Source organism: Felis catus, chromosome D4, assembly GCF_018350175.1.
Source record: "Felis catus isolate Fca126 chromosome D4, F.catus_Fca126_mat1.0, whole genome shotgun sequence".
NCBI classification, from domain to species: domain Eukaryota; kingdom Metazoa; phylum Chordata; class Mammalia; order Carnivora; family Felidae; genus Felis; species Felis catus.
The window spans coordinates 77054967-77082467 of record NC_058380.1 but is presented as its reverse complement, the minus strand read 5'-3'; the positions used below and the strand labels follow the sequence as shown (position 1 = coordinate 77082467).

General features: G+C 40.3%; 1 long non-coding RNA gene across 2 annotated transcripts in view; it reads left to right on the top strand.

Annotated features, from left to right (window-relative positions):
* LOC123381807 overlaps positions 1-27501 on the top strand; it is a 466019-nt gene that overhangs the window by 362799 nt on the left and 75719 nt on the right. The gene's annotated exons all lie outside the window — the stretch shown is intronic.

The following is a 27501-nucleotide window of genomic DNA, read 5'->3' as shown; positions in this document are numbered from 1 at the left end:
TCTCTCTCTCTCTCTCAAAAATAAACATTAAAAAATTTTTTTTAAATTAAAAAATTAGAGGCATTTTTAACTTCCAGGATACATTTTTGCACGTCATAACTTGGAATGTGCCAGGGATGGTATAAAACATCTTCCACAGCAAAGAATTATCTGGCCCCCAATGCCAATGGTCATAAGATTGAGAAACTCGAAAGTAGAGCTATTAAGAAGCAACGTTCTAAAACAAGGTGAATATAAAGCCAGGAGTCAGGTCTGTTAAGAGTGATGGTAATGTCTTGATGCAGGGAAAATAAGTTGAAGGCAAATGACAAATACTCTTTGAAAGTAAGGACTTTGAATATTGCCCTGTAGGTGTGGGAAGGTATCAAAGCTCTTTTAAGATTATAGCTAGAAAAAAAGGGCCTCCTAGGTTTGAAATCCTAAAAGTGGAACAGGTTACTGAGACTTTGAATGTGTGGCTCTACCAAAGATCAGTGGAGATAAGGATTCCCACAGAAGACAATCTTAGAGAACTATGAGGCTAGAACAATCAATGAGTTGTTAACATTCCTACTGAATTTGACCGAAATGGCGCTAGTGACATTGATGACGAAGGAAACCGTTGGGTCTGGCTTCCTTCTAAAAATGTTTATTGGACACTGAGCCAAGCACAAGCCCTCCCTACAAAGAGCCTTTCTATCTCCCCTGAGCCATTTTTTCTCTCTCTTTGGACATTGTGCCAATTCATCTTGGAAGAATTAAATATTTTTATAATGAATCAGATGCTGGTGACAGGTACCAGATTGACGGCTCTGGAGGAGGAAGCTTCAAGTGCTCACGTTCCTCACACGGAGATGACAAGGAGAGTTATGTGTGCTGAAAGATTTATCGTCAAGCTGTCCACAGGCACCTCTTTGGCCTCCAGAAAGTGATCTAAAATTAGACACAATCTGGAAGCCTTTTAGAGCCAAAAAGAAGAGTGTCATCATGTTGATGTTCTTTCCTCTTGTTACCTTTGGTGGAAGCAAACTGGAGCTTGTATTCAAACAAGGTCTACAGCAATATTCAAAAGGTTGCACATGGCCTTCTCCCACCCTCCCTTCTGTGCCACCACCACTTTGTAGTTACTGAACTTTAGAGTTCAAGGAGCTCATGTAATTCACCTGCTCTATTTTCCAAATGAAGGAAGTGGAAGCCAGAGGCAGATTCATTACTTACCCGTTGTACAACCTGTCATAGAATAAACTACGGAGAACTTCTAGTTTTTTTTTTCTCTTTTGAGTGCTGCCCCACTCCATTTCTTCTTTTTTTTTTTTTCTTTTACAGCTTCATTGAGATACAATTGAGACAACATTCTGTGAGTTTAAGGTGTACAAACGTGATGAGTTAATACACAAATGTATTGCAAAATGATTACCACAATAAGATTAGGTGACACATCCTTCACCTCGCATAATTACTATTTTATTTTTTTTGTAGTGATGGGGGTGACAACATTTAAGATCTATTCTCATCCACTTGCAAGTATACAGTTTAGTATTTTTAACTATAGTCACCATGGTATAATTAGATCCGCAGAACTTATCCATCTCATACCTGGAATTTTGTAACCACCTTTGACAAACACTCCCTCATTTCCCCTAGTATCCAGACCCTGGCAACCACATTCTACTCTCAGTTTCTATGAGTTTGGTGGGTGTTTTTTTGTGGGTGTTTTTTTTTTTTTTGATTCCACATATAAGTGAGATCATACAGTATTTGTCTTTCTCTAACTTATTTCACTTAGCATGATGTCCTCAGGTTCATCCATGTTGTCACAAATGGCAGGATTCCCTACTTTTTTTTTTTTAATTTTTTTTCAGCGTTTTTATTTATTTTTGGGACAGAGAGAGACAGAGCATGAACGGGGGAGGGGCAGAGAGAGAGGGAGACACAGAATCGGAAACAGGCTCCAGGCTCTGAGCCATCCGCCCAGAGCCTGACGCGGGGCTCGAACTCACGGACCGCGAGATCGTGACCTGGCTGAAGTCGGACGCTTGACCGACTGCGCCACCCAGGCGCCCCAGGATTCCCTACTTTTAATGGCTGACTAATATTCTGCATTTTCTCCATCCCTCCACTGACACTTAAGTTGTTTCCGTATCTTGGCTGTTGTCAACAATGTTGCAATGAACATGGGGATGCAGATATCTCTTCGAGACAGCAATTTTATCTTGTTAGGATATGTAACCAGATCTACTTCTTAAGTGGGTGTCCTCTTAGCCAGCCTGACTCCCCTTTGCATCCTACTACCCTGCTCCCACAACTATGAATAACAATAAAATTATCATTAGGGAGTGCCTAATCTCAGCCTGACACAATGCTACACTCTTTATACATATTGAACCTGATTTTCTAAAACTCTTGGGAACTAACAATTACTGTAATCATTCTACAGATGAGAAAACTGAGTCTCACAAGGCTTAAGATGCCCAAAGATCATACAGTTGATAAACAGTAATTTAAAACCAATGCCTATATAATTGTGTTGTGCTTTGCAATCTATCCGGGTCTGCTTCAAAAATTCTCCCTCTACTCCTTTCAGCCTTAACAACATTCATGTCCGTCAGGTGGCTCCTTTCAAGCAGTTGTCAGAAAATCAAGCTGATTGACAAAATTCACACTTTTTTTTTAAAGATGGAGACTTTTTCCTCCTTCCTGATATTTCCTTCCATGTGAAGGAAACTCTATTTGCATTTTGCAGATGGCTTTTCTCCCCTAGTTTGCTGAGTGTTATTATCATGAAAGAATATTGGATTTTGTCAAATACTTTTTCTGCATTTACTGAGATGATCATGTAGGGTTTTCTTCCTCTTTATTCTTAGTAATATCGGTATTAAATTGATTGCTTTTTATATGTTGAACCAACCTTGCATTATTCAGATTAATTCCACTTGGTTATAGTGTATAATCCTTTTTATATGCTGCTGGGTTTAGTTGCTAGTATTTTGTGGAGTAATTTTGTGTCTGTATTCATTAGGAATATAGGTCTCTCATTTTCTTCTTTGTGATATCTTTGTCTGGCTCTGTTATCATGATAATACCCATGTCACAATGAATTTTCCTTCTTTTATTTTTTGGAAGCATTTAAGAAGGATTGGGGTTAATTCTTACACAAGAAGAAGTGGCCTATCTACTGAGGTTACAAAGCATCCCTGGACACAAGCAATCTCCTCTTCTCTCTCTTCCTTAACTCTCTCTTGGGAATGAACCACTTCCAGGAGAAGGGGGAGGCATGGTCTTCTCAGTTTTTAATGCCCTAAAGTTTCAATGAGGAAAGGCCTAAAATGATCTGTCACTGGATGTGTGAAACTGTCTGAACCTAGGATTCAGCATTAGAAAGACTACTACCTTGCAGGACACATCATTTTCTTAATATCAACTTTATCAGTAACAAAGTTAATGTTTCGAGTTAATGGTTTGAACTTTTTTCACCTTAAATTTAAAGCCTGGTCTGAGAGTAAAAACTTTATAAATATTTTTTTAAAGTTTTTATTTAAATTCCAGTTAGCTAACATGAAGTACAGTGTTAGTTTCAGGTATATAATTCGGTGATTCAGCACTTCCATACATCACCCAGTGCTCATCACAAGTTCACCCACTAATTCCCATCACCTATTTCACCCAACCCCCACACACCTCTCTTCTGGTAACCAGTGGTTTATTCTCCATAGTCAAGAGTCTGTTTCTTGGTCTCTCTCTCTCTCTCTCTTACTCTCTCTTGCTTTTTCTTTTTTCCCTTTGCTCATTTTTTTTGTTTCTTAAACACAACATATGAGTGAAATCGTATGGTATTTGTCTTTCTCTGACTTATTTTGCTTAGCAAAATACTCTCTAGCTCCATCCATGTCATTACAAATGGCAAGATTTTATTCTTTTTCATTGCTGAGCAATATTCCATTATATGTAAAATATTCCATTCTATATCTATATGTATCTTACCTATTCATCAATTGATGGACACTTGGGCTGTTTCCATAATTTGATTATTGTAGATACTACTGCTATAAACATTGGGGTGCATGTTCCCTTTTGAAATAGTGTTTTTGTATTCTTTGGCTAAACACCCAGTAGTGTGATTGCTGGATCTTAGTTAGTTCTATTTTTAACTTTTTGATAGACCTCCATATTGTTTTACCAGAGTGGATAAACCATTTTCATTTCCACCAACAGTGTAAGAGGGTTCTTTTTCTCCATTTCCTCACCAACACCTGTTGTTTCTTGTGTTATTGGGTTTAGCCATTCTGACAAGTGTAAGGTAATATCTCATTGTACTTTTAATTTGCATTTTCCTGATTATAAGTGATGTTGAGCATCTATATGTCTTCTTTGAAAAAAGGTCTATTCATGTCTTGTGCCCATTTTTAGTTGGATTATTCATTTTTTTGTGTGTTGAGTTTTAGAAGTTCTTTGTGTATTTTGGATACTGATACTTTATTGAATATGCCATTTCCCAATAACTTCCTCCATTCAGTAGGTTGCCTTTTGGTTTTGTTGATTGTTTTCCTTTGCTGTGCAGAAGCTTTTTATTTTGGTGTAGTCCCAATAGTTTCTCTTTTATTTCCCTTGCCTCAGGAGACATATCTAGAAAGAATTTGCTACAGCCAGTGTCAAAGAGGTTACTGCCTATATTCTCTGCTAGGACTTTTATGGTTTCAAGTCTCATATTTACATCTTTAATCCATTTTGAATTTCATTTTGTGTATAGTGTAAGACAGTGGTCCAGTTTCATTCTTTTGTGTGTTGCTATCCACTTTTCCCAACACCATTTGTTGAAGAGACATCCTTTTGCCCATTGGATATTCTTTCCTGCTTTGTTGAAGATCAATTGACCATTTAATTATGGATTCATTTCTGGACTTTCTATTTTGTCCCACCAATCTATGTATCTATTTTGTGCCAGTACCATACTGTTTTGATTACTACATCTTTGTAACGTAACTTGAAGTTCAGAATTGTGATGCCTCCAACTTTGCCTTACTTTTTCAAGATTGCTTTGGGTATTCAGAGTCTTTTGTGGTTCCACAGAAATTTTAGGATTGTTTGTTGTAGTTCTGTGAAAAATGCTGTTGGTGTCTTGGTGTCTTGACAGGGATTGCATTCAATGTGTAGATTGCTTTGGGTAGTGTAGAAATTTTAACAATAGTTTTTCTTCCAATCCATGAGCATAAATCTTTCAGGTCCTCTTAGACTCGAACAATATTGAAAACAGAAAACTCTGATTATGTCTCCCAGGAACGAGGGTAGAAATAATCAGAGGTGTCTAAAAGTTACAACAGAAATGAACAGCAAGAATATGAGATCTGTAATCTCAACATTTGAATCAAGATTAAAAATGAAATATGGGCTAAATGGGTGATGGGCTTAGGAGGGCACTTGTTGCGATGAGCACTGGGTGTTATATGTAAGTGATGAATCACTGGGTTCTACTTCTGAAGCCAATACTACTCTGTATGTTAACTAACTTGGATTAAAAAAAAAAGAGGTCAGGAACAGGGCAATGAAAATGAAATGAAATATGCTAGATAGTGTTTCGCATGTGTAACAGTGTTTTTAACCAGCTGCCTCTGCTCCACCCCCCAGGACTAGCTATACAAGATAAGGCAGGACAAAGACATTCCACCATCATAAATCTGTTTTTATCCCTAGGAATGGGACTCACAAGGCTGGCTATGCACATCTCTTCACAACTCCACTTGAGTGGGAGATTGAAATCTGCCATGATGGAAGTGATTTTTCTCAGGACATCAGGAAATATTAGATAAGAGCCTTTTGTACCTGGAGAACCAGTTGTTAAACATTTACTGGCATACTAATCCAACCTTGCTTCTCACTAAGCGTATACTGCCCCTTCTGTCCTCAGATGGAATGTTCCCAGGTGAGATTTATCTCGTCAGGAGCTAGGCAGAGGCAGAAAGCATGCAACTCCACTTAGTTTCCCAAGAAACACAGTTGTTATGATTTAAATCCCCTCATTGTCCATTCATCTCTTGCCAAGTGCAGCTTAGAGAACTTAGTCACCCACATGAATAGGTATCTTCCAGCTTCTTTGTGGCCCCTTACCAACCAATCCATCTCCTCTGGATATCCTTTTAAAGATAAGGAACCAATAATTAGCATGGTAATTAACAGTTTACAAAGTGCTTCTGAGGGTTTATTTCACTTAATCTACACAACTCTCTTAAGTGGTGGGTTTATTGTCCATGTTTTTTCAGTTGAGAAAACTGAGATTTAAGAGCAAGTGCACCTGCCTGTGCCTTTGAACCCCTGCTCTCTTCCAGCCTTGAGGTCATTGTCAATAATACCCCTTCTCTTTTTTTTTAATTTTTTTTTTCAACGTTTATTTATTTTTGGGACAGAGAGAGACAGAGCATGAACGGGGGAGGGGCAGAGAGAAAGGGAGACACAGAATCGGAAACAGGCTCCAGGCTCTGAGCCATCAGCCCAGAGCCTGACGCGGGGCTCGAACTCCCGGACCGCGAGATCATGACCTGGCTGAAGTCGGACGCTTGACCGACTGCGCCACCCAGGCGCCCCTACCCCTTCTCTTTATACTTACCCCTTTACTTTTAGAATCTTTCCCCTCATCCTATAAACATAGTCAGGTTTCACACATTCTTTAGAAAATTATCAGACCTACAGTTATTCTCTATTAATCGTTCAGTGTCTGTGTTTCCTTTATCAGCCAATCTCTGTTAGGACCACAGGACCCTTCCTACATCCATGACCTCCTCCCTCCTCCTCGTACTCACTCTCCAACTGCTCTGCAAAAGGGAGACAGTATAGAAATTGCCTAACATCATATATTCTTGAGTCAGACAGACCTGCGTTTGAATCCGAGTTCTGCCACTGACTTTGTTTTGTCGAGTCAAAAACTCTTCTATAACCTTAGTGTTTGTCTGTAAGGAAAATCATAGCACCACCATCTGACGACAGTTACGAGGATTCCCAGATGCATGTTTCTACCCATTTTGCAGCCACATTTTCCCCTCACTCCGTGCTTCACCAACATTGACTCTTTATGGTCTCTGGACTCACCCGGTTGTCTCTGCTACTTGCCATCAAGCTTTTTACGCTGTCTGTTCGTTTTATGTTTATTTTCCATGTTTCTCTGAACTTAGTACACATTTTAATAATTAAACCCTTCATTCAGTCTTGATTTCTCACCATATTGTCAGCTTCTTGAATGCAGAAACCGCATCTTATTTTTCCAGCTCTTCTTTTCCTAATAAATCTTATTCATTTCCCTAATTTCCAGGTATTCCTAGCACATGGGTGAAAACAGATGCCTGGCAAAAGTAGACTACTGAAACCCATCTAATATCAAGATCGTCTTCTAATCCACATGAAATCACTCTGTCCATGCCTGTTGTCATGGTGACTTGAACGCCAGCTTAAAAGTCCTGCCCCACCCAAACCCAAGTCTGGTATCAGGACATTATTTGTGCTAATGATATAACTGTGCACTACCCATTACCATCAACCCATCTAGATTTTAGCACTTATCGGTTAAATAATTAATGAAATTCTACTTCCATCAGGAAGCTTTCTTCAACTGATGAAGGTGAGGTGATTCTTCTCTCCACTTCTAACTTATGTTTTTTTAATTTTTTAAATCTTTATTTACTTTTGAGAGAGAGACAGAGCACAAGGGGGCAGGGAGGGGCAGAGAGAAAATGAGACACAGAATCTGGCAGGCTCCAGGCTCTGAGCTGTCAGTACAGAGCCCAACCCAGGGCTCAAACTCACGAACCATGAGATCATGACCTGAGCCAAAGTTGGACGCTTAACCGACCAAGCCACCCAGGCGCCCCTAACTTATTTTGAAATTGTATCCCTCCCCTAGATATTCTTCATTCTCCTTTCTTATTTTCTTTTACACATACACATATATTTGTCCATGTGTGTATATATATATGTATGTGCACATATGCACACACATGATTGTATTATTTGTAAGTGCATATTTATATGAATAAAACAACCATCTACACTAAACTTACATGTATAAATAAATGTGTGTGTATGTGTGTGTGTGTATCTATATCTATATCTATATCTATCTGTATCTATCTATATCTATATCTATATCTATATCTATATCTATATCTCATGTGTGTTCATCTCACATTGTTGAGTGAATATATAGGAAAATACTTTAGAAAAGAATAATAACAGATGTAGCTATAAATCACAGAATTTCAAAGCTAAAGAGAACTTAGCAATTAGCGGTCCAGTATTTTATTTTACAGCTGAAAAATGGGAAGTCAGACAAGGGAAGCGACTTACCTGTTGTTGCCTTGGTGAAACAGGAACAGAACCGAGTCAAAAACTCTGATCAGCTGGCACCATGGCTTATGTGCTATTCCATCCCTCCCCCTATAAGCTGAAAACAAGATTTAGCTTTGAAATTCTTTGAAATGTCTCGGACTCCATCCCGTAAGACCCTAAATGATTCATTCTCTTTCTGGAACTTTTTGGTCAACCTCTAATCTCCCTCACCCATGCCAGTTCCCAACTGAAATGTTAAAATCCCATTCTCTAGGGAATAAGAGAGACCAGCTGACCAAGTGCCCAAGTCAGACTGGCCCCTTCAGTGAGGATGACACTAATAAGATTTAGAACATGACCAGGGCTTGCAATTGGTGGTGACAACTGGAGAATTACCCCAATAAATTTTTGACATGATTTTGAGAGCAATAAAATATTTTACTTTTTTGCCCACAGTTTTCTCTGAGAGTTAGGAGAGAAAAAGACACTAGAGGGCAAGATAATAGTGCCATAATTCTTCCTAAAGGAGATTATTGTTGTCCAACTCTGGATAGATTTCTCTTCGGGTATGAAGAGGTGTCAGACTGGGCTAAGAGTCACTGTTCTCCACATTAACAATTTCTAAATACTTGGGAAGCTATCTTGTGAAATGATTTATGAGGTTTCGGGTAAGGAACCATTTCCTAAATTCTGTCATCAGAGTTTGGATAGAGTTTCTTTTTGTGATGCATCAATTCCTGACATTTGGTTTGTTTTCCATGCCCAAAGCTTCAGGATTTCTGTATTTAATTCCAATATGGAAGAACACAAGAATATGAAGGCACCTTAAATGATATTCCAGTTCAACCTCAGTGAGTTGATTGGCTCCTTCTTAGTATTCCTACCAAAAAATCCCCCACCAAATTTCATGTGGATATAGCCATTGATTAGGAGCTCACTGACTCATGAGTTAGAACAAGTTAGTTCATGATAACTGTGACTATAAAAATTAATTTTCTTATCTGAACTGTACCTTCCATAACATTTAGTTGATGGTCCTATTTTTGTCCTCTAGAGATACATAGGATTAAATAAAACCTTTCCTCTCTGTGATACAGGTCAGATATTTGAAGACAACATTCACTTCTAACCATTCACAGACAAAACTTATAGGAAACCTCCAAAGCTCCCATTATGTGTTCCAAAAAGGGTCAGCATTGGCTGACACACAGGGTCTAGATGCACATTATCTTGGTTTGGATTCCCCTAGAACCAGACCTTGAGACAAGGATTTAAGTTCAAGTTGTTATTGGAGAGGTGATCCCTAAAAAAATCTGTAAGGGAGTAAGGAAGTGAAATGGGGTTAGGAAGGCAACCAATAAACAATGAGCTATGAAGCAAGTTACCACTGAGACAATTGTCACTAAATTCTGCTGGGATCAATATGGAACACATGCCCCAGGATTATCCATGAGGAGGGGGGAGCTGTAAATTTTATCCACCTCCTCCTGTCAATCATTGCTTGCAGAATGCTTGAGGGCTGCTCCAGAAGAATATTAATTTCCAATCACTTCCAAGCTCCTTCTGCATAGGAAGAGTGGGCTGTAGCAGCCAGAGAAAACCCTCAGGCAAAGGAATAGAGAGGCTGGCAGTCAAAAGTCAGCCAATTTACGTGAAAAATATATGGACTGAGGGGACATGGATGGATATGGAGAGTTTCTGCTACTCCCATTCAATGTTAGCTTGAAGAGTGGTGAAATCCAACAATGAAAATGCAGTTAACTGACCATGGGTCAGCATATAGAAGACTTCTATCTCCTCTGGTTCGGCTCACCAGAAAGGAGACATAAAAACACAGCAGGGATGAATTGTGTCCAGAGTAGACCACATACACCAGACACATCTTCTAACTACAAATTCCCTGAGCAGGCATCTGAAAACTATGGCCTGTGGGCCAAATCCTATTTCCATTTTGCGTATGAGACAGGTTAGGAAAAAAGAAGAAGGAGAAAAATTTCAAGACATCTGAAAATTATATGAAATTCAAATTTCAGTGTGTATAAATAAAGTATTATTGGAATACAGCCACACTCATTCATTTATGTATTGTCTAGGTTTCTTTCACACTAGAGCTGCAGAGTTGAGTAGTTGCGACAGGGAACATATGGCCTAGAAAGCCTAAAATATTTACTTTTTGTCCCTTTACAGAAAAACTTTGCTGGCTCCTGAACTAGAAACTTGGATAAGTCTAGTCTGTAGCGGGGAGATGAGAAGATGAAAATCTTAAGGAGAGTTTGACATTAACATGAAAGCATCTGGGACAGAGAATTAAATACAATAGCTGGCGTTCTGATACCTTAAAGTGGCTCAGAAGTAAAGGAACAATACTAAAGTGTTGTTAATGAGATTTCTGCAGAGTAAAATTGGGATAGTTGTAGGAATAATTAAAACTACTTCATGTTTTTACTCCAGAGAGTGTATATTCACATACATACATCTTGGTTGTATATGTGTAGATTTTCTTTATGTCTCCTCACACCCAAAATGGAGCCCCGTGACCTTACAGCACCTTTAAAGGCTATACTCATCTGGCTCCTGTCTAACCTTCTGACCAAACCACCCTGCGCCCTCTTCTTTCCTCCCTAGGACACATCCCCCATTGTCTCCCAATCTACTTGCCCTTCCTCAAACACAAGAAACTCTTTCCTTCCCAGGACTCTGTCTTTGTTCTTCCCTACCTGCCGTCCTTCTCTCTCAGCTTGCTCATTAAATGGCTGGTTCATTCTTATGTTTTAGGTGTCAGCCCGTATGTCACCCACTCAGGGAAGCCACTTAAACTGGCTTTATCCCACCATCCTATTGGTTTTTATCAGAGCACTGATCCCTATCTAAAGTTGTGTGCATATTATCTAATTACTGTTCCCCACATACACAAAATAGTCGGTGAGCTCCAGGGGGTTTTGTCTTTTGTTCATCACTGTATCTCCAGCTCCTTAAAAGGTTGCATATAGTTCATTCCTCTCAATTTTGCTGTGAACCTAAAGCTGTATTAAAAAAAAAAAGTCTTAAAATTTAAAAATATAATTGGCCATTTAAAGCAAAAAGTATATATTTTAGAGTTTGTGACATAAATAGAAGTAAAATGCATGAGAAAAAAGAATGAAGTTCAGCAAAGATAAATGGAAGCGTACTATTTTAAGGTTCTTCTACTATACATGAAGTGGTATCATGTCCTTTGAAAGTAAACTCTGATACTTTATAGTATAAATTCTAAAGCAAACATTAAAATAACACAGCAAAAAGCCTTATCGAATAAGCTAACAAAAGAGATCAGATGAAATCATGAAAACTGCTGAACCCAAAGCAAATCAGAAAAGAGGAAAAAGGTAACAAAGAGCATAAGGGGCAAATATTAAGGAAATAGCAAGTAGTAGCCTTAAACCTAATCATATTAGTTATTACATTAAATATAAATCATCTCACTGTTCCATTTCAAAGGCAGAGATTGTCCAAATGGATAAAATTAAAAGACCCAAGTATATACTGTCTACAAGAAACATGCTTTAGGTATAGAGACTGAAACAGATTATAAGTAAAAGGATGAGACAACATCCATGCTAATCAAACAAAAGCGGGATTGGCTATATTAATATCAAACAAAGTACCATTAAGAGAGACAAATTACCTTCAGGAGAGATGGTAAAAGAGATTGCTTTGTGTAAGTGTGAAATAAAAATATTACAAAGAAAAAAGTTGCGTATATTAGGAAGCTAGTAAACACTCATGGAATAAATATGTAGCTTTTTTAAAATTTATTTATTTTGAAAGAGAGAGAGAACACAAGCAGAAAAGGGGCAGAGAGAGAGAGAGAGAGAGAGAGAGAATCCCAAGCAGGCTCCATGCTGTCAGTGCAGAGCCCAACGTGGGGCAATATTTGGCTTTTAAGATGTCAGAATAGTAAAATCATAGAATGTTCAAAGACATTGTCATTTGGTAACATAGTGTTGGCCTTACAGACCTGGGTGTGAGTCCTAGCTCTGCTGTTTAAATGAATATGTTAGGGGCGCCTGGGTGGCTCAGTCGGTTAAGAGGCCGACTTCGGCTCAGGTCATGATCTCGTAGTCCATGGGTTCGAGCCCCGCGTCGGGCTCTGTGCTGACAGCTCAGAGCCTGGAGCCCATTTCAGATTCTGTGTCTCCCTCTCTCTGACCCTCCCTCATTCATGCTCTGTCTCTCTCTGTCTCAAAAATAAATAAACATTAAAAAAAATTTTAAATGAATGTGTTAATTACCCTAGGCAAGTTCCTTAATCTCTTTGAACCTCTTTCCTTATTTATAATTTGGGAAAGAATACCTATCTGTGTGAGAGACTGTAAGCATCAATGAGATAATGAGGCTTGCAAAGTCCTGAGATACACAGTAGGGAAAAATAAAGGGTAGCAATTCCGGGCCTCTGCTATTATCGCTACTATTAGGCTGGAGTTGGAAAAGGTCTTATAGGGGATAACCTTGGCCCAAACCTGACATCACAAAGACACAGAGGTCCAGGGAAGGAAGGGGCTTAGTCATGGCTTTGTTGTGAGCTCAGCTGCAGAGCCAGGACTGAGGTCCAGATCAACAGTCCCTCGAGTTCTATGTACTTTTACTTTACCAGCTGCTTCCAGCTTAACACCAGACATCAATTGTGGGCATTCTCCAGAGTTCTTGGAAGTTGAATGCCATGTTGTGTGTAAAAAAGAAAATCCCTTTGCTAACCAAATAATGTTTGTGTGAAACATTTTTGCAGCCAACTCTGAAATGGTGTCTCTCATTCTCCCCAGCAGCCTGGAGCCAAGGCAGAGTTCAGTAGTGCAGAGTGATCGTATTCTGATTTTTTGAGACTTTTCTTTAATATTTACTTATTTTCTCAGAGAGAGAGAGAGAGAGAGAGAGAGAGAGAATCCCAAGCAGGCTCCACACTCGGCACGGAGCCTGATGGGATCATGATGTGAACTAATGTCAAGAGTGAGACGCTTAACCAACTGAGCCACCCAGGCTCCCCTACCCTTTTTTTATATACCCATTTTGAGCCCTTCCATGTCCTGGGGCTTTAAGACTCACTCTAAATAAAGTAGGAAGATAAATGAGCCCTCCATCTTGAGTATCTCATGAGAACAAACCCTCTAATGTCTCTGGAGCAAACCAAATTCTGCAGAGAGAAATACTCTATGAAAACAAGGATTACTCTGCACTAAATAATAATTGGCCTAGAGAGTTGAAATTCTACTAAACTTATGGAAGAGCATTAGCCTGCAAAGCAAGGAGGAAATGGGTTAGAGCCACGCCATGTACTAAAAAGAAGCACTGACTTGGGAATTTAGAGACCTAGGTTTTAGCATTGAATCTGCCAAGAAATCTCTGATAGCTTTGGGGGAATTCCTGAAACCACTTTGGGGATCAGTTTTGTTGTCTATAACAGGAAGGGGTTAGAATAGATTGTGTTTCTTTCCATTCCTTGTCTATCTCGCTAGGATCGTTCATTAGCTATGCAGGGGGACGAGAGAAAGCAGGGGAAAAAAAAGCTAAGGGGCATATATAAGGAGTGAAAAAAGGGGCAGAAAACCACATTAGAATGAGGATAAGAATGAAATTAAGACTGAGACAGGTATGGGGAAGCTGGATGGATTTTGCAGTCACTCTTGGAGATGTGATACACTAGGGGCTTAGAAATGAGGCAGCTGAGAAGATTGGTTCACAGGCTTGAAGAATCTCCATGAGAAATTGTGTTAATGAAATTTGCACACAGTTTGCCCCTTCCTCATGCCTTCTGCTGCCTCGTGGATTATCATCCAAACTGAAGTGTTTCTGATCTCATCTAATTTTCTTCCCGAAGAGAGAAGAGGGCACCGAGCCCATCTGTTCTGGTGTTCCCCTCTGGATTACACCCCACCTAGGGGGGGCGGTGTTTGTTGGGGGGGGGAGCCAGGTCCCCACAATTTCTCTGCTCTTGCAAAAAAAAAACTTCCATAAATCCACAGTCTCGCATGTACTAGCCTCTTGTCCCTAGTCAACAGCTCCGCCTCCACCCCACCACCAAGCACACAGCTGGCAACAGTGCTGTTTCCATGGTGATAATGAATGGCAACAGGCAGTAATCAAGAAGGGTCGCTGGAGTCATAAGTCATTACAGATTGCATTTAAAGGGACACAGCCACCTTTAAAATGATAAATGACTTCTATATAGCCTCTCCCTGCCCCAGACTCCCAGGGAAAAAAAATGGTTTAGTGGACATTTGTTTTGCATGTTTACTTTTTTAAATTGTTTCTTTCCATTTGTAATCATATTTGTCAATTTTTCCGTGAGGATATCCTAAGTCTACATACTGGGGTTTAGGGCACTTGGAAAGGCAACCTAGATAAAAATGAAGTCCTTCTCTATCCCTGGCAGAACCTGAAATTTCTAGATAACAGATTCCCCTCGCTGGTTCCTTAAAGACGTTGGAGTTCCAAGTGTCTTATTGAAAATCGAATAGTCACAGGAATACCGTTAACTGACATTTTAGCTGCATTTCAAAATAATTGAACATTACATTGAATTTGGGTTCAGAACACATGGGCTTGAGTTTCAGCCCTGCCCCCCCCCCCAGAAAAAATAGATGACCTTGGGCAAATCCCTTCAACTTTTTGAGCCCCAGTGTCTTCATCTTTAAATCAGAAATTAAAAAAACAAAAACAAAAACAAAAAAACTTAGCTTGGGGGTTTGTTGTGAGGAGCAAATGAGATCCTAGATTCAGAAACGATGTATATACCATATAGTATTTTCCTAATGTACAATGCCTTTTACACATATTATTTGATTTTAAAATACCAAGTTTAGAGTGTAATAGTCTTCTATTGCAAACAACAACAACAAAAAAATCCTACTTTAGATAAGGCTGAGAAGAGATGGGGTATTTTCCCGTGTGACTCTGAGGAAGTCACTTATCTTTTCTAAATGATTTGTTTCTGAATCTGTAGAGTGGGAATGGTCACTTCTGTCCTGCCTGATGGCTAGGTTGCTATGAATGTCACATGAAATAACCCATGTGTAGGTGCTGCGTATATAAAGTGCTCCGTATTACCAAAATGTAAGCTATATAGTCATTTAGAAAGCATCTTGTAAAAACAAGATTGGGTTAGTAATCACATTCAACTTTCCTTTTTTCTTGCTGCAAACCTTTCATTTCAGACCTAAAGTAGTGTCTCATTAAAGTCCAATCCTCCATGAGGTTAAAAATAAATTCCTTGTTTCACCCTGTAATTTACACTGGTATTTTTACTGTTCCCTCCAGTCTCCAAAGCTGAATGTTCTCTAATGGTCTTATTGACAACCTGAGATCAAATAAGCATGGTAATATAGAACAGACATTTATTTGATCTGAAGAGCAAGGGAGTTGGCCCTGAAATGGTTTTTGCATAACAGGTATTCCTCATGGAAAACATACAATTATTTTTGAGATCTCTTTGTGAACTGAGATTTAAACTAAATTGCATGCCATTAATATTTCTCTCTGACTGTTGGCCTCAGTTTTTTAATTAGGTAACATCTGAAGCGGGGTGCAATTTAGATACACAAGGACCCATCTTCTATATTAAGAGATATTAATAATAATATTAGTGATTAATTATGTATGTCACCTCACAGAGGTCCTAATGGAAGCACAACTCAGCCGCAACAACCTAAGAAATTCACCTCTGCTTATTCACATACTGGGAAGGTATGTGTCTGTGGCCCTCTCCGTATCTTTGTTGCATAAATCTTAGCATTAAATTTTCCTTTCAAAATTAACTCACACTTGGTGGCTTATTGGAAAAAAAAAAACTTTCTCCTGCCTTGCATCTGGAACTTTAGAAATTTATATTTTATCTGAAAATAGCATCACTAAACATTTTATCACACACTTTCTTATGTCACTATAGAAACTTAATTCAGATTCCTTTATTTCCTAACTCTTCAGGTTAAAAGTGATACATTAATCTAAACCACTATCATAATTGTTTGTATTGTCATCATTGCTATTGTTGAATTTCTGTTACTGAGGTTAATTTGATCTTATATTTTGATGTTACAAATTTGCAGTCCCAGAAATCATCTTAACGCATTTTTAAAAAAAATTTTTTTTAATTACATTTATTTATTTTTGACAGACAGAGTGAGACAGAGTGTGAGCGGGAGAGGGGCAGAGAGAGAGGGAGACACAGAATCCGAAGCAGGCTCCAGCCTCTGTGCTGTCAGCACAGAGCCCGACGCAGGGCTCGAATCCACAAACTGTGAGATCATGACCTGAGCCGCAGTCGGACACTTAGCTGACTGAACCACCCAGGCGTCCCAGATCTCAACGCATTTTTTGCATTTGCTTATCACAAATCTCTCTCCCAACTTCTGGGAGAGATGATTAACCTGTTTACCACATGTGCTTTCTTAACAGAAAATGAAAGTGGAGGTGTCGCCCCAGAGAAAACGCCACATTCCTCTTCATCCCCAAACCCAACAAACTCACATGCAGACCACCCCAGTGTTCCTTGTAAGGTCATTCCAGACCCAGCGGTCCAGGGCAGCCCAATTCCTTTGTCACCCATGCCCATTTCCTGCTGTGGATCAAAGCACGTCATAGAGGGCACACTCATTCTTGAACCCATCCACTTGGCCCACAATCCATCCTGCTTCCTCCCAGTGTCCTATCTGTTGACTAGTAATAGCAACTGAGCATTTAGTTTTTCTGTTTCCAGCCTGACTCTGATCACCTCAGCCATCAGGCAAGTTTTCTTCAGCTTGACATTATTGACTTTTGGGGCCAGATGCTTCTGTGTTGTGGGTGGTTGTCCTGTGCATTGTAGGATTTCAAAAGCATTCTTTTTTTCTTTAATTTTTTTTAATGTTTATTTATTTTTGAGACAGAGAGAGACAGAGCATGAATGAGGGAGGGTCAGAGAGAGAGGGAGACACAGAATCTGAAGCAGGCTCCAGGCTCTGAGCTGTCAGCACAGAGCCTGATGCGGGGCTCGAACCCGCGAACCGTGAGATCATGACCTGAGCCGAAGTCGGACGCCCAACCGACTGAGCCACCCAGGTGCCCCTCAAAAGCATTCTTGACCTCTACTCACTGAATACCAGTAGCATACCCCCCCTCCCAATTTTTGACAATCAAAACTGTCCCCTGGGAGCAAAATCATCCCTGCTTGAAAATCACCAGTGAAGGGGGGCTGGAACCAAAATGCTGACAATCCTGATTACTAAGACAAACAATAAAACTCTGTTTAGTAGATGATATAGGACAAATGTCCATTAGAATTTGAACTGCGTCAAAAAGATAACTTACTCAGAAAATAAATTAGAGAAAGATTACAGGAGATTAGTCAGAAAGAACTGCAGCAGCCTGGGGTACAGAGAATTGTGTCCAGAACTATGGTGAGGGCAGGAAGAACAGAGAGAAATAAGAGGTTTGATTTGCGAAACATTTTACCAATGAGAGTGGTAGGATTCAGCGACTATCAGATTGGGGATAGAGAGATGGAAAAGAGTTGAGATTACCTCAAGCTTTCTACTTAGAGGACAGAAATAATTATGATGCTGTAATCAAACATGGATTTCTAATCATGTTGCTTTAGTAGAATAACCAGGTGACATCACATCTCATTTGCTACAGAATGAGCATCTAGGGGACCAGGTACGTGTTCTCCTTATCTTTCATCTTTGAATCTATTCGATATCTAGAATTAAAGGATACTAGTAGTTGTCTTTTGTTGAAAGCAAATCAATGCGGTAGCATCTATATAGGGATAGTTCCTATAATCCATAAAGCAATCTTTGAAAGGTCAAGATTTTATCCCCATTTTATAGCTGAGAAAACTGAGAAGTGAGGAAATATGTTCCAAGTGACACGCAGATTAGTGGCAATTTCAGTCTGCCTGGTTCCAAAGCCAGTGTTCTATTCTTTGTGCCACCTTGCCCTTAATTATAAACTTGTCTTGGTTCCACTTATCCCCTCACCCCTCAGCCAGGTGCCTTCCTTCCTAATTTTGGAATGGAAAAGCTGAGCAAGGGCACAGAAGGATTTTCAACTCTTTCTGCCTCCCCTGCCTCCTTCCCCTCCTCCTCCTCTTCCTCCTTCTCCTTCCCATCCTCTTGATTTAGGAACTTCTGTCTTTTCTGCAAAGGGAGATTTTTCCTCTCTCTGATGCACAGGGCAACAGCTTAGCAACCGCCTGCAGGCATTGGGAAATTGGACTGTTCTTACAAGGCCAGAATGTTTGGGCTGAATGTCAATGAATTTAAAACATGATCGATTAATGTACCTTTCGCCACCACATGTGAGTTAAATGATCAGGAGCAAAATTGCTTGGAGCAAAATTGCAATATTTGATCAAAGCCAGAATGTTAGAAAAAAATGTCTGCAGTTGGTTTTTCCAACACCAGGTCTGGTTGGTTTTCCACTTCCCTAGCTGAATGCTCAGGACCTCTCTCTGTTTAGGACCCCGCAGGGAAGGAGAGGTTGAATAAGCCCTGAGAGTTCTTTGTCATCTCCTGTTTCATCCAGAACTGTAATAAACATGGTCAGGTGTACCTTGTGAAAGATCCCCCAGGAGGAGGGCAGGGTGGAGACTGGAATATGTCAGTCATCTCTGTGCCTCTGGGAACCACTCAATGTACCAAGCAGAATGCTGCCACCATGGTAAGATATCAGTCAGTGGTGATCAAGGTTTTTAGCCAGTGGTGGTCAAGGCTTTCCCATGTTTTGAGAAGAAAGATAATTACAGTGAAAAGGAGGTGATCATGATGATGGTGGAATATGGGCAAACTACAGAGGGTCGTCAGGCTGGGGGATTATATGCACACAAGCACTAAGCAAGCTAAAAACCATTTACGACTTTCTTAGTGAAAACTGGACTAGAGACTTTAGTTTAACCAGGAATCTTACATGGGAGCATCTAGCTCCTTCCCCCTGATGCTTTATTTAAGGTCAAGATCTTGTTCTTGCAATGTCATAAAAATTAAGTTAAAATCATATCCACCAGTGTCATAGGAAAACAGGAGCAAGATAGATGAGAGAGAATACATTTTCCTGCGGCCTCTAGTGGTAAGATGGCCTAAACTGTGCAGCCTGTGTCTAGACCTCTGAAACATACCACCAAGAATAGTGTAGAGATTTCTTGGCCTCCCACTCAAGGAGCAAGTCCTGGTCCTTTCAAATAGATGAGCACAGACTAGTAGAAATGGATGACACATAAGTACCTGAGGTGAAAAAATGTAGGTCAGTGCCTGCTTCTTGTCTTTAAGGTATAAAGACCTTGCCCAATACTAAAACATGGCCCTGCTTCTTAAGCAATGACAGTGAACTAGTAAAAAGTGGTAGGCAATGAAATTGAAGATTACTCTATGAGCACAAAGGGACAGAAAATATCATCATCACTCTAGCCTGAGACAGAAACATTCTCGCTCTTTGACAATAATAGTATAACAATGATCATGCCATTGGACATTGCAAAACAGATTCTAGCTACCATCTCAACTCCCAGAGATATTACTTAGCTAAGAAAAAGTTTCAGACTGGGACTTCCCAAGTGCTACCTTCCAAAACAATGAAAGAATTTCCCCAGATCCCTGGTGGGGCTGCCTTTTAGCTTCAAATTTCCCCCAAGTTGTGACAGCAGCCCAAAGAAGGTATGTTATTTGTGAAGATAAATGGCACAGATTACAACCAGCCTAGGCACAGAGCATATCAACCAAGCATGCCATCAGCCCACTCCGTCCCTGATGTTCTGTTTACAGTTGGAACTGAGAAAGTCTGCATCCTGCCCTAATTGTTCAAAGGAGATGCTGAGTAGCAAATAGACTTTATGTTAAACACCAAGCACACGATGTGTAAAAATAATAAAGTCTGTCTTCTGTGCTCCTGAATTTCCCTTTCTTCTTCCTTTCCTAACCTGCGGCAGAACTTTGAGAATTGAATGGATCATGGTTCCATGTGTTAGATTGACCTGGCTCCCCTGTTCCCTAGCTAAATATCCCTGGGCAAGTTACTTTCATTTCCCAAGCTACAGTTTGCTCCTGGGTAAGGTGAACATAATGGAATCTACTCCCCTGAGTGGTTATTAGCATAAAGTGAGATAACTCACATAAAACATTTGTTTCTGGCTATAACCTTAGGTGAAGTCATTTTCCCTCTTTGCTCCTCAGTCCTTCAACTATAACATGGAGAAAACTGCACCTGAAAATAAAAAAAAAAAAAGAAGAGCTGTGATTTTTTGAGTTCATATTATACGTTAGACACTGCATTAAATCTCACTTCTCCATACACATACCAATCAACATATGTCAAACTTGGCTGAATGTAAAATCACCTATTTAAAAGACTGATGTCCATATTTTCCCCTAGACCTGGCATGGGATTTGGTGATTTTCTAACTTTAAGAAGTGTTATCAGTGATTTTTATTATTAGGCAGGCTATGAAGAATTACAAGAATTAAAGGTTACAAGAATTAAGAAGACAATAAAATGCTTGACCCATAGTAGGCGTTCAATAAGTGTTTTGTCTCTATCTCCACTTCAAATTATTTTTTAACTTTTATGGAAGTATAAAGCACATGGAGGGAAGTGCACAGCTCATGAGTATGCAGTTCAATAAATGTTCAGAAACTGAGGATGCTGTCTGTATAACACCTAGATCAAGTAAGAGAGGGTCACCAGCCTCCTTGAAGGAGCCTCATGCCCACTTCAGTCATTGTTACCCCAAGAGTAAACACTCATCTTAGTTCTAAAACTATATATAGAGGTGATGCCTGGTTTTGAACTTTATGTAAATGGAATTATACAGCATACACTCTCTTTATGTCTATCTTCTTTGGCTCAAAATTATGCTTATGAAACGATTCCGTATTATTGAGGATAGCTGCAGACTTTCCATTCTTGCACTTAGATTATATTTCGTTGTGGTTGTTGTTTTTTAATTCTACCAGATGAACATTTAGTTTCTGACTACCCTTAGGTGATCAGATAGCTGCCTCATACACATGTAACTTGGTAAACGTGTATACATTTCTGCTGAGTACATGTCTGGGAGTGGGATTCTTGGGCCATATCATTGGCCCACATTCAACTTCCATATATTCTGTGAAATAGGGTTCAAAAATGGCTCCGCAGTACACGGAGTGCTCATTGTTCCACATCTTGGACAACATTTAATATCATCAGTCTTTCACATTTTGGACATTTTGGTAGATGTGTAGCAGTATTGCATTTTGATCTCAATACTCATTTCCTCAGTGTGTGGTGATGTTGAACATCTTCCCATATGTTGTTCACTCGCCATTTTTGTTACCTTCCCTTGTGAATTACTTGTCATCATTTTCTTACTAACACCCAAATTCGTAAAACTTACATATTCTCACTATTCGTGAATTTTGTACTTTCAAGTTCTCCTACTGCTGAAGTTTATCCATGACCCCCAAACCAGTATTCACGTGCTTTCATGGTCATTCACAGATGTGTGCAGAGTGATGAAACTTTTATTCTGACATGCATGTTCCCAGCCGAGGTTGACAAGCTGATTCTCTGCCTTTTTTTAAATTTCAGCTCTCATACTATAAACAAGTGTCCTTTTTGTGGTACATTTGGTGCCATGTTTGTCACATTTTTGTGCATTTTGTTGGTGATTTTGCTGTTTGAAATGGCACCCAAGCATAGTGCTGAAATGCTGTCCAAGTGTTCCTAAGCTCAAGAAGCTTTTATAAGGTCTGCCTTACTGAGAAAATAAGTATGTTAGATAAGCTTCATTCAGGCATGACTTATAGTGCTGTTGGCTGTGAGTTCAATGTTAATGAATCAACAATATATAGTAAATAAGGTGCCTTTAAAATAAACACACATAAACCAAGTTTATATATTGATTGGTTGATGAAAATGTGATCAGAGGCTCACAGCAATGCAACCCCGTATTTCCCTTAGGAGCAATGGTTCAGTATTCACCAGTTCAGTGTTTGCAACAGTTTTATAGAACATGACTACGGTAAATAATGCAGATTGACTATACCTGACATACATTTCCCCAGAGCCACCTGTAGGCTAGCTAAGATGGGCATTTATGCCCCTATTTGACAGATGAGGAAAGGTACCATGGCTTTTTCAGTGCTGCACAGGTAGCTAAGTCACATTTGGGCCTCATGTCCAGATTTCTGGACCCCCTGCCATGAGTTTTCTGCGGTGGTTTGGCCTTTGTGGTGACCCTCTCTCTCCGGCTATATTTTGTGGACCCCACAATAGACATCTCCAGATCAGATGCACACTGGAACTGCTTTCCTTATCACTTTTGCTTGTTTATTTCAAAGGTTCTCTTCGATACTTCTCTCTAAAAGAATGAACCACAGTTTTGGTGGTTTCTAGTTGATTATATAAACAGCCAAACAAGGTAATGCTGGACTCTCAGGTGGGATCTAATAGAATCTCCACCACCTGTAAGGCAGAAGCCTTGAAAAACTTGGCCATTCTGAGCCTGTTTCCTCAGCTACAAAATAGGGGTAACAGTTCCTGTCTGCCTTTTGTTAGAAAAGTGCTCAGTTTCTGGAAACCAGTGAGGATGGGCTGGCACTGTACCAAGTACGTGGGGGAGATATAAAACAGACACAACTTCTTCCCTTGGAAAACTCGCAACCTGTCAAAGAGAACAAAGAATATGTAGAAACAGCTATAATAAATAGTGACCATCAAATACTAAAGTAAAGGGTAATTGAAAGAGATGAGGGAAATGTTACTTCTATCTAGCAGGTATCAGGAATAACCTGAAAAGAGGAGAGGTAAAGTGTGGAGGAGGTCTAGAAATAGCAATAATAATGATGATAGATATTATTTGTTGAATGTTTACCATGCGTCTGACCCTCTGCACACACCATATTATGTCCACTAAGCAGAATGAGCGATAGTAAATTTGTACAATGGAATATGACACAGCAGGGTTTCTCTATCTTGGCACTATTGTTATTTGGGTCCAGATAATGCCTTGTTGTGGGGCACTGCCCTGTGCATTGTAGAATGCTTAGCAGCATCCCTGGTCTCTACCCACTAGATGCCAGTAGTGCCTCTCCCCATTTGTGACAACCGACATTGTCTCCAGACATTGCCAAATGTCCTCTGGGGGGCAAGATTGCCCAGGTTGAGAACCAATGCTATATAGTAATTCATGAGGTATGCTAGAAAGGGGCATGGTTCTTCAGGTTAGACAGACTTGGTTATTCAAATGCTGTGCCACCTGCCAGTCCTGGGGTTTCTCTGACCCTTTTTCCTCAGCTATCAAATGGAGATAGTGGTAAGAACAATTGGGTTAAGTGAGTTAATTAAGATGCCTAAAATGCTTGCTTTGGCACAGAACAGGTGTTGGAAAAACAGTAGGTATTAGTTTTTATTTAGCCCTACAATAACCTGACGGTTAAGAATTATCCCTATCTTTATCGCTTCGTGGCCTTTTGGCTAAGATCAAGTGAAGAATTATCCCTATCTTCATCTTTCAGAAGGTCATACTGGGCACAGAGAGGTTTAATAATTTGTCCAGGGTTACTTTGCTCCCAAGGCACAAAGGCAAATTGGCCTGTCTGGATTGCTTTATTTTTGCTTAAGTTTATTAATTTATTTTGAGAGGGGAGTGGGGGAGAGAGAGAGAGAGAGAGAGAGAGAAAGAGAGAGAGAGAGAGAGAGAGAGAGAGAGAGAGAGAATCCCAAGGAGGCTCTGCACCAGCAGCACAGAGTCCAATGTGGCGCTTGAACCCATGAACCTCAAGATTATGACTCGAGCCTAAACCAAGAATCTGACACTTAACTGACTGAGTCACACAGGCGACCCTGGATTGCTTTATCCAATAACCAAGTTTCAGTAGATCAGTGGGGGTTGGCAAGAGAGGAGGGGCATGGAGCATAAATCGATTCAGGAAGGTCAGGCATGAATAGGGTGGGGGTTTGTGAGAATCCAATGTGATGTTTTAGGTACACACAGGGAAAAAACTTTTAATGTTTTCATTGGAGAGAAAATTTGGACCAGGTGGAGAGTGAGGAAGAAACTGAATGGAGGAGAGTATATGCAAATTGAAAATGCAAACCAAAGATATAATTTTATCACCTCTCATCGTAAACACTTAATCATTTACAAAACAACTCTTAAAAACATACCTAGAGGTTTAATGAGTCACACCTTCAATTTTTAAGTGTCAGTTTCCATGGTATAAAGAAGGGATAACTGTTATGACCACATGTTATTTATTCTGAGACACTAAGCCAGTAGCAGATGGAAGAAAAACAATGATTTTATTAAGGACGGCAATAAGCAGAAAAAAGAAAAAGTTTGATTTAGGCAAACACGGGAAGTTCTTGGGCTCGAGGCACACCTCTGCTGATTGCAAGACCTGCGACCATGGACATGTCACTTCTCCCCACCCCGCCCTCTGGATCTCAGTATCCCTACCTGCAAAGTCGAAGACAGGGACTGCACCAACACAGCCAGACCCCTTTCTGCTCCAACACACCAGGAGTCTGAGTTTGCCCCCCACTTTCAAGCTTGGTGGCAGCCTCTCCGGCTGTCTGTTTTTTAAAAAGGCCACCATGTGGCAGCCCCGGCTTGGCAGGGGACTGACCTTTTCAGGAAGAAATACAGCCTGACATCCTACATTCACCACTGGCCCACTGATGTGTCCCGCTCCTTTTCTGCTGGGGAAAAAAAATAAGACAAAAATAAAAAATAAACAAGCTTCTGTCCTGCCTCTCCTCTCACCTTTTCTGCCTCCTCCCCACTCAGCTAGGAGCTGTTTGGTTCCTAGAGCCAAGGAGGCAGCTACTAATCGTGGGGGGCGATGTTCGTCTCATCAGCTGTGTCTCACCACCTTGCAATTATAACCGTTTTCTCTCAGGCTCAATGCTCTCAGGCATCTATAGCCTATTAGCCTCTAAGCACAGAGAAGGAGCATGGAATCACACAGACTTGCTTTACAGGTGAGGAAACTGAGGCCTGAGGAGCACCACAAGTGACAGAGCCAGTATAGTGCTAGGGAGCTGGGTCCCTCAGCGCTTAGTCTGGTTTTCATTCTTCTTCTGAACAACCATGAGTTCCATGTTGCATTTGGGCTGCATTTCTTTTGGTGAGATGGAAAACAGAGAGATTTTCAGGTTTAACATTTTTAAATGGAAGAACAAAAAAAGAAATGAAAATTCGTGGAGCCCATGATTAGTTAGTGATGAAAGATGTGGGATGCACGGTGTCAGGGGACATAAAACTTACCTTTGACAAGAAGTGGTACCTAGGATGATACCTACTGGGTTACAGTTTTTAAAGCCTCAAACACTGCAATCAACACTTCATGACCAGAACATGCTCTGATCCAGGCTTTCAGGCTTGGAAGGCACTGACCTCATTTTGGGTCCGGAGGTCCAAGGAACAGGAACATTGGTCTACTTTTGTTCCCTGATGTATCCCAAGTGCCTACCACAGTGCCAGACACATAGCAGGTACTCAGTTGGTATTTGTCAGGGATTTCTGATTCCCACAGAAGTGTTGGCACAGTTTGTATTGGTGGATAGTTGATAAGAAAAAAAAAAAAAAAAACAAACACTCAACTTGAAACCAAAATACCTGACTTTTACTCTAAATATATTACCACTTCTTACTTGGGCAAGGCATATTTCCCCAAATAGGAATAATTTATTACCAATTTCAGAGACTTCCAAGGATTCAATGTATTACTGGATGATAAAAACCTTCAAGTTAATAGGTGATAAAATGCAAATGTGAGGTTTCCAGACTACATAAACACAGGTTTTCTTAACCTGGGGATTGACTTTAGGGGAATTTCTCAACTCAATTGTATGCAAAATCATATGGGTTTATTTATTTTTCTGACAAATGGTTCCTCAACTGTCATCCAAATCTCAAACATTCATGATAATCCAAAATTGAAGCACTCCCCATATAAAGTTACTCATAATGGCTATTAAAACTTACTCAGCACATCCTGTTGATGTGCAAACTCTCTGAGTCCCTGGCTCCTCACCCAATTGGTTCATCCCTTCTGGTCCTCTTACTTGGGCTCCCAAGCCCCCCACTTGCGACTTGCTTCCATAGCTTCCCGTAAAGTCCCCTCCAGTGGTCTCTCTCAGCGTAATCAGTCTCCCTCTGGCCTTTTTCCACTCCCTATACCTGGTCTGAACCTGAGGTGGTCTTCAACCCCTGTTTCGTCCATATCTCTAATGCCTTCTGTCAAGTTTCCCCTGGAATGTCCTGATTCTGGAGACCCCAAACTGCAGCTGCCGTCCATCTACAATCTGCGCCTCTTTTAATACAGCGTCCTCCTTCTCTGCGTGTCTCCCTTCATCCTTTCCTTCCACAAAGACTTACAGGTGTCTACCATATGACATACACTATTAATGAGTTAATTAATGTATTCATTCAACAACTATCATCTGAATGCTTATTATAGGTCTGCAGTGAAGAATAAACCTTATTTTCCCTTGTAGAGCTTACATCTCAGAAATGGGGGACAGAAATATGAATACGATCTGGTCACAGCCTTCACAAAGGACATGGAATGTCTAAGGTTTTGGCAGCATTGATTTCCGGACTAAGAATTGAGCCTTCACTTTGCAGACAGTGGGGAGCCATTGAAATTTTTAAGCAGGAAAATGACATGTGCAAAGAGATATTTTAGGAAGTTCAATCTGGTGACATCTACAGGGTAGACTGGAATTGGCAGAGCCTGGGGGCAGGGAGTCTATTACTGTAATTGTCAAGGAGAAAGGTAATTAAGGTCTAGGCTAGCATGGTGACTTTGGGAGTGGAGACAAGTGGCGAGATATGGAAGGCATTATGAAGGATCAGTATGACTGTGTGCAGAACAATAGAAGAGTGAACAGAAGGTGATCCCAGCATCTTAACTGACAAGTGGCAGAACTTCTATCCTATCTCTGCTGCTCTCCTGCCTGTTCTCCCCACTCCTAGGCGGTTGTGTGGCTTTTAATATCTCCTTGGCGTATATTTTAAGCTTCGACTGCCCTGTCTCCATCCATCGCCCACACTGTCATTAGGGAACTCTTGTGAAGAGGCTGAACATTCATGGCCGAAATTGCAGGCTTGGACTGCTCAGGTGCCACCCAGAAAAGATTGTTTCAAAGGTTGTCACCTCCTGTCCCCAGTATCTAATGACCCCTTCATTTCCTTTTACTCCCCCTTCCCTAGTTGCATTT